The sequence below is a fragment of the Camellia sinensis genome, chromosome 5 (genome assembly GCF_055761805.1).
Source record: "Camellia sinensis isolate YWXY chromosome 5, ASM5576180v1, whole genome shotgun sequence".
In the NCBI taxonomy this organism is placed as follows: domain Eukaryota; kingdom Viridiplantae; phylum Streptophyta; class Magnoliopsida; order Ericales; family Theaceae; genus Camellia; species Camellia sinensis.
In genome coordinates this window covers 64072066-64080460 of record NC_138965.1, presented here as the reverse complement: position 1 = coordinate 64080460, position 8395 = coordinate 64072066, and the positions used below count along the sequence as shown (strand labels likewise).

General features: G+C 33.4%; 1 pseudogene across 1 annotated transcript; it reads left to right on the top strand.

The window, feature by feature from the left end:
• The first annotated feature begins 2372 nt into the window (after positions 1-2372).
• LOC145790662 (uncharacterized) lies at positions 2373-4954 on the top strand (annotated as a pseudogene). Its single transcript, XR_014329574.1, has 8 exons — positions 2373-2463; positions 2789-2860; positions 2961-3104; positions 3199-3279; positions 3393-3464; positions 3580-3652; positions 4386-4457; positions 4542-4954. The product of XR_014329574.1 is annotated as an uncharacterized LOC145790662 (transcript).
• Positions 4955-8395: the final 3441 nt, after the last annotated feature.

Below are 8395 nucleotides of genomic sequence, written 5' to 3'. Positions count from 1 at the left end.
TTTGGGCTCTATTACAAATTCACTCTCCATCCCTCTATCAAAATTTATGTTTCTTTGGTTAATAGTGTGTTTAAATTGAAGTTATACATAATTAAGGAAAGAAAGATGACAATGAAATCTATTTGGTGGTTGGGATTGCATAAAAAATAAAGTAACACAATTTGGAATTATTTTTATTGTGTGAAACAGTGGAAAACAAATGACATGATAGCCAATTTTGATGCACCATTCTAGAAAACATTTATTAAAATTTTCTTGAAAATATCTTTACTCAACAAAATATTTAAGATAGTTTTTGGTTTGATAATGGACATTAGAAGCAAGATCAACTTTAAAATAGTTGAGCAAAATCATCTCATGTGTTATCTTTATTTTGAAATAAGGTGTGCCATTTCTGACATAACATCAAGGGAGAAATTCCCTTTTTACTAAACTTGGACAGATTCTGACCCTTTGTGTGTGGATATCATAAAATATCATTCAAAACATAATAATAGCTATTGATACCCTTTTCTCATTGTCTTTCCTTTGGCTTTGGCCTTGGTTGCCTTCACCTTGGGGTGGCTGTAGTTTGCCTCGACCTAGTGATGGCCTTGGATTGCCTTGGCCTAGGGGTGGCTTTGGTTTCCTTAGACTTACCCTTGGTTCTAAGCCTTGTATGATTGTATCTTAAATTTATTGTCTTTCAAGTCCAATGTCTAAGTTACTTGGGCTTTGGGGGTGGCCTTCATTGACTTGGCCTTGATGTCCATAGTTGTAATTATCTATGCCTTAGCCCTAATATTTGGTTGTAATTGTTGTCACAGTTATTTTTGGTAACTCTTTTATTTATTTTGAGAAACAGAAAAGACAATGGGAGAGAAGTGGTGGTGGTTCAATGCCCCAGGATGGATGCTTGTGGCTAGGTATTGGTCTCTTCTTTTTATTATTGTTTTTATGAGGAGTTTTGTTTTAACGAAAAGATTTATGTACTTTTAATGTGAAGTTGGGTCGAATACATGTGTGCAAGGATGGACTTGTGGAATAAATTTATTGAGCAATAAATCAAATATTGTAGAGTAGCTCCTTTATCTTTTGGATCATCTAGTTTGTTTATTTTGCTTTTAGTTCAAATATATAGTGTTTATCTGTAAGGATGTTAGCAAGTTCTAAAATTCCAAATTTTTACTTAGTGTCTTATGGATATCAAAGATCTGAATTCTTTTCAACACTATTTATTCATTCAGTTGTCATGTAGCAGTTGATTATTTTACAAAATTTTCTATCATGAGAAGTTGATCATTTCACAATCTCTCCTTTTACACTAGTGTGTGCATTTTTCCATATAGGGTAGCAACTTTGATGGTGATTTTTTTGTTTTTTTGTTTTCAATTGGCAGGTGATTATTTATATTTATGAAGATAATTATATTAAATTGAACAATCATAATTTATAAATAATAGAGCAAAAATAATCAATCTTTGTCTTTGGCATAAATTGACTCCCTAACCTTGTAATTAGAAGTATGTAAAAATTGTCAACTAAGCTGGTCCACTTGATTAACTGTTCCACTATTGTGGCATTGTGTTGGTAGGTAATTTTTAATTGCCTTTTCTTTTTTGTTGTTGTGGTCATTGTTGAACGTTAGGAATTATGGGGCCCATTCTACATGGAATCTTGAATTTGGAGCACCTCTTTTGGGATGGTTTGCATGGGAAGTCCTTTGTTAAGAGGCCTTCCAATAAAAAGCCCTTGTGTTTAGAATTTTCTTAGAAAATATTATTATTTTTGCTTGAGCTGCTTCATGGTTTAATATTCATCTTGACTTGACAGAGTATAATTTATTTGGACTGTTAGTGAGAAATACATTTCTCTTGTTTTTGTTTTGTTTAGTTAAATCATAAGTGACCATAATGTTATTTATTTGTTGCGATCAATATCATGTTTTTATCATAATTAGACCTGCTAACAAGGCCATCAGACATCACACAACTGGTCAATTTTTTCGAATCAACTAATTTTCTGATTGCATTCACATAATCTCAATTTTAATTATGTCAACAATTTTCGAATCAACTAATTTCTGATTGCATTAGACCTGCTAACAATTTATAGAGAAATTCCTGTCATTATTCTTTTTCTTTTATTGAAGACTATTAGTCTATTATATTTCTATGCATCCTTGATCATGTTAAATTTATTTCCTCATCTTCAAATTCTTCAAATTCCTCACTAGCTTTTGGCCTTTTATCATTCTGCAGGTTACAAACAGTCGAGGAGATGTTCTCCAATGTAGTCATTACATGCCTATTGTTCATCCAGAAGGAAAGGCTTTGCCTTGTCTATTCTATTGCCATGGAAACAGGTTAGAAAATAAATGTGGATGAGTACAGATTGTTGCCTTCAAACATTACTGTTTTCACCTTTGATTTCTCAGGGTCTGGACTATCTGGAGGAGAGCATGTCAAATTAGGGTGGAATGAAGTAAATGGCTGAGCAATTTAAATATTTCCTATTTTATAAAACAGTGTCTGTGTGAATGGAGTGTATGATGTCAGATGATCAAATGAGTTGCTCCAGTCAAATACATTCTTTGAGGATTGAAATTGCTGATGTATAATTTAAACCCTATTATTAACTAACAAGTTGTCTGTATTCAAATACACTAACAAGTTGTCTGTATTGAAAATTTTTTTTCCAACCACTTCATGTGGAAAACATTTTCTCCAATTTTGAGAACTCTAGCCCACTTGCTCTGATCTTTTTTGTTTTCTAATTTTCTGTTTAGTTACAGTATTTTTCTTTCCAGCAATTTGAGGTGGAATAAGTTGCAAGATGTCATTCCTCCTGAAATAGGTGAACTAAAGAGTCTAACCCATCTGTGAGTAATTTCATCATCTTTGAGGGTATTAGTTTTGTTGGAATTTTCTCATATTATTTATTCTATATACTATTAATGTGTTATAATGAATCTTCTGCAGATACTTGAGTTTCAATAATTTCAAAGGAGAAATCCCCAAAGAATTGGCTAATCTTCCTCTGCTACGTTACCTCTATGTACATGAAAATCGTTTTATTAGGCGAATTCGACCAGAATTGGGCACTCTGCAACAACTCTGACATTTGTAAATTTCATGTTCTATTCCCTACAGTATTTGTATGCTTTACTATTTGTATCTCATTGCAGATAATCTCTCTGTGATAACCATGTTTTCATAGGGATGTTGGTAACAATCATTTGGTGGGAACTATTAGGGAACTAATACGTATTGAGGGATGCTTTCCATCTCTTTGCAACCTGTAAGTCTATGCTTCAGCGAATTTTGAAATACTTAATATTTTCCAGTTTAAGGCTATCAGAGTCGTAGTTCTTATAAAAACCATTTTTGATCCTTTGTAATTCTGATATGCAGTTATCTGAATAATAACTACCTTACGGGTGGAATCCCAGCTCAGCTAGCAAACTTGACTAATTTGGAAATCTTGTAAGCATTTCATTTTCTTTTTAACTGTATTAAGACTGCTATCTATCTTCTTTCTGTATTTCTTTTTGTTGTAATTGAAACCATCTTAAAAAATTGACTGCTATGTTTGTAATAGGCATTTATCATACAACAAAATGTCTGGGTATCATACCATCTGGACTTGCTCATATTCCCCGATTGACTTCCTTGTAAGTTTATTTTTGAATTTTCTGTCCACTCTACAAATGTGATCCAGTTATGTATGAGAAGTTCTATTTTTGCAATGTATCTAGAGGAATTTCCTCTTTCTAAGAGCAATACACATAAATTTGGCAGTTCGGATTTTAAGTCTGGACTTTTTTAGCTACACTTTCTGGGCATACTATTCATTGGATCACAATTTGGCTGATGTGATTGCATGGTTTGAAATAGTCACATATCATGTCTTCATGACAAGAAGGACAAGACAAATCTATATAATAAAACACATCAGTTTTTGAAAAATGTTGTGTGCTATAGTTTGGGGTTAAGATTGAATAAATCTAACGGTTGGTGTTATTTCCCTACTGATGAAGTACCTTTAGGCACGGGCAATTTTGCTAGTGGTCAATATTACAATTGCATATTGAAAAGTTATTTGGATTTGCAGGACAAGTTTGTTAGTGGAACCAAGGTTGAGTTAGGATTCCTATTTCATCGATACACTTTGTTTCGTTCCTTGACATCTGTGACCCAATCTTCAATATTGAGAAGATTTCCTCATCCCTTATGGCTTTGATTCATGGCTTTTAACTGTTGTTTTTATCACAATTAATGCCTTTTTTTTCCCTTCTTTAATTTGTTTTTCCCCTTTTTTTGCATCTTTGTGCTTTTGTGTATCTGGGACAGCATCTTTTTTTTGGGTAGGCATGGGACAGCATCTTAAGCTTGCTTTCATTGCAGGTACCTGGATCATAATCAATTTACTGGGAGAATCCCGGATGCATTCTATAAGCACACTTTCTTGAAAGAAATGTGAGTTTCTGTCTTCAATCAGTACAAGCAAATTGCAATTACCCAACACTAGGTGAAATGCTAATTGATTAAATGTTGTCACAGGTATATTGAAGGAAATGCTTTCCGGCCAGGTGTGAACCCTATTGGCGTCCACAATGTCCTCGAAGTTTCTGACACAGGGTTCTTGTTTTAGTCAAAGCTTCCACATATTATTTACTCGTAGAATTGTTTCTTTTTGTTCTTGCTAAAACTAGGGTGTTTCAGTTTGAATTGGAATGTAGTTCTATAAATAGGATGTATATAATGTACACTAGTGTTTTGGGAAATTTAAGAAATTTTGGAAGTAGGTTGTTTGACAGTTTAGAAAGGTGTTGTTGGATTCTTTGGTTGTCATTATTTTGTGTGAACAATGTCTGGTGGAACACCATGGTGGGGATGTCTGGTTGTTTCAGTTTGAATTGGAACAATGTCTGGTTGTTTGACAGAAATTTAATAAATCGAATGTTAATGAATTATGTATTGTGTCGAATGTTAATGATTCAGTTAATTTGAGTGATGCTTTAAAATTATAGGTTTATTATGGATTGAATAAATTATTAGGAATTACAAGTGTATTGTTTTCCTGCTTTGGCGACCAATTTATTAGTCGCGACAAATAAATAATTTTTTTTCGCAAAAAATGACAATTGCCGACCAAGAGTTTTGGTCGCAAAAAATACATCTATTGCCGACCAAAATAGCTCTTGGTCGTGGAAACCACTTTTGCCGACCAAAAGTTTTGGTCGCGAAAAGTAACAAATGGCGACCAAAACCTTTTTTGGTCGTGGAATGTCACAATTGGCGACCAAACTTTTTGGTCGCGGAATGTCACGATTGGCGACCAAAATTTTTGGTCACGGAATGTCACAATTGGCAACCAAACTTTTTGGTCGTTGAATGTGATAATTGGCGACCAAACTTTTTGGCCGGGAAAATATCACTTTTCGCGACCAAAGTGTTTTAGCGACTAAATGAATTACTCGCGGTAATGATATATTTCGCGACCAAAAATTTAGTCGGCAAATCCGAGTTTTGCCGACCAACCAAAATTTTGGTCGCGAATTACTTTTGCCGACCCTCAATTGGCGACCAAAGTAGCGACCAAAAAATTTGGTCGCGGATAACTTTTGCCGACCAAAAATAGACTTTTAGCGACCAATTTTTTTGTTGCCAAAAGTGTTAATTCTTGTAGTGTATATGCACAACAAGGTTGATGACAAAATAAACAGGATTTAGAATCGATAATTCCACTGCAACCAAATCAATAGGAAGACGTGGGTTGGTTTGTTTCCTACAGTTTGAAACAATTTTTCTTCAATGCAATAAAAAAATCTGACCATTATGTATTGATAGCATGCATTATCATTAAAGAAATGGTTTAAAGTGCCTGTATAACCAGAAGCCATTTCTCCTAAGAATGGTTTAACACAAACAGTAAATTCATTCTGCTTTCTTCAGCATGAGGTATAGATTGATAATTGTAAACACACAACAAATTTTCTTATGCTCTAAAAACAACAGCGAAACTTCCTAAATTGTTTCCCAGATCACCATTTCAAATGTAGTAAATAATCTTTTAAGAGTTGTTTGAATTTTGAGTTATCAAAGAAAGAATATGTCGGATTTGGCCAGTTTTTGGGGTCCAGTGGATTTTAATGTACAAAGACAAGTCTAAATGGTCATTCTATAGGTTGTGATGGTTTTTCCCCACCCTGCCCCGTACAGCTTGAGAAAATAAACAACTGAGAGAAATTTATCAAAAAAGCTAGAACTCTTAAAAATTCTACCAAAAGTTTTACCAAATGTCTCATATGGGTGTGGGATGGGTCCCACACCTATGTGAGACATTTAATAAAACTTTTGGTAGAATATACTTTTGATAGAATATTTGGGTCTCTAGCATTACTCTTATTTTATTGAGGCATTTCATCAAATTATGGTCCAATACACTGACCCACCCACGGACAATGATGATCAAACCTGTCTACACGGTTGTTGCAAATGGAGCAATTAGAAGCACGTGGTGGAGGATATAGCAAACAAGTGTCACAACAGGACCAAATATCAGTCTGTAAAAAAAGTGAGTACAAATGCATTTTTTTTTTTCCGTTCATTTTGTAAGAAATTTATCGGTAAAGAAAGGGGGTTTTACTTATGTATTTGTTCAGAAAGAGTCTCAGCATCCCTCTTTAACATAAACCATGACATAGCATAGCTTATTTCGGTTGTTTCCCTTACAAATTAAATGATTATTTCTCCTAAATCATTTAGGTGCCGTGTGGTAATGTCTCGTTTGTTTATAGAAAATATTAAAAATGTTTATGTATATTTTTTATAAAAACAAAAGCAAAAATCATATTTGGTACGTGTGTTTTAAAATTTTGTTTTGAAAACAAGCAAGAGAGGTGATTGTAACGGTTGGAGATGGTGACCGAAGGTGATTGCTTGAGAATGTCACCAACAATAGTGGCCAGAGATAATGGCCAGTGGTGGTGATAAGTGATGAATGATGGTTAGGAAAAAGGAATGAAAGTTTTTTCTAAACAAGTGAAACAATTTTTTTTTTCTTTTTTTTGGGTGGTTACAAGGAGTTTTGTAAAGTGTTTACAAGTTTTTGAAAACAAAAATAGACACCAAACAAGTTTTTCTAATTGTTGTTAATATAAACATAAAGTTACCAAACAGACACTTATACCAGTATTAAGCGTTTCGTTGATCCAAAAGGCTAGGAACAAGTGAAGTCACATTTATCAATTTAATTACTTAACATGCAGACGAAACAACGACTATTAATCCATAGCAGTAATAAATAAATAATTAAGAACAATAACCAGAAATGTGTACCAGAAGAAAACCCAGAGCAATGTTGCTTCCACTTGAAAAAAAATTCATGTTGAGATAGAAAAAAAATCATTCAACTTCTAAGAAACTACTGCCGCTCGTAATGAATTGTTGTCCAAGTCAAATGCCTGTGGAGGGAAAAAAAAATCAACCAACTACAAGAAGTGAAATTTCTATTCCCCATAAATGTTTTTAAACAAGGAATGCAATTAACCAAACAAGGCATCATATTAATTAATATACCCCAAGAATGTTCTGAAATATATTTTGTCATCTATTGTTGGTAGAGGGACGGGTCGAGCCCAGGGAAAAAGGTCATTCAGGGATCATCTTAAAAATATATCAACTTGGAATTATAAAAAAAAAAATCTCTAATAAATAACTTAAGGTTATGTTTGGTTCATAAATTTGGAAAGTGATTTGAAAAGGAAAAGAAAAAATGTGTAAAATTAGATTCAAGTCGAGTATGTGACACTCTGTCCTTAAGATAGATTCGTCCCACTAGGTGCTTACGGATAAAAGGCATCTATCTCCCAAGATACAATGATCTTCATAAATTGTAGCAGCACTCCAAACAATTTGTACGACAATCCAAACCTGTGTTCTATACTCTCTTAATTTTTCCTAAAATTTTATGAAGAATATATATGCAACAGAGCAAAACTAGACAGCCAAAAAATGAATTTTTCAGACTATTTTGGATACCCAAGACTGCTGTAAATGGTTGGTATTTATAGGCAAAATGTGGCTGTCCAGAAAATCCGAACAGGTATGAAATCTACCGAACAAATACAGATTTGAAACTGAATAGATATGCAACTGCTTTGAACAGATACAGTTCAAATTTTGAACAGATCTGGTCACTGTTAGATCTGGTCACTGTAATCTGTAAACTGCTAGCAGTTTTTGGCAGTTAAAAAACCTATTTAATAGTTGGGAATTTAGTGAAATTTGGAGGCACAATTTTTTTATAATAAATTTGAATTCAACTTTGAATTAATTCCAATTTGAAATTTAAGTAATTTCTGCAAGAATTTGAACAAATTCAAATAAATTTTGTCCAAAAAATTAATGTT